This window comes from Olea europaea, unplaced genomic scaffold, assembly GCF_002742605.1.
Source record: "Olea europaea var. sylvestris unplaced genomic scaffold, O_europaea_v1 scaffold2715, whole genome shotgun sequence".
Classification (NCBI taxonomy): domain Eukaryota; kingdom Viridiplantae; phylum Streptophyta; class Magnoliopsida; order Lamiales; family Oleaceae; genus Olea; species Olea europaea.
Window position 1 is genome coordinate 60,672 of NW_019245560.1, and position 226 is coordinate 60,897.

Genomic DNA, 226 nt, shown 5'->3' on the forward strand with positions numbered 1-226 from the left:
ACAAATTCTTATATGGTCTCAAGCAAGCATCTCGACGGTGGTATTTGAAGTTTGATGAGATTGTGACCTCTCTTGGTTTTGTTGAAAATACTATTGATCAATGCTTATATCTTAAAACCAGTGGGAGAAATTTTATTTTCCTTGTACTGTATGTTGATGACATTCTGCTTGCTAGCAATAACTTAGGGCTGCTTCATGAGACAAAGAAAATATTGTCTACTAATTT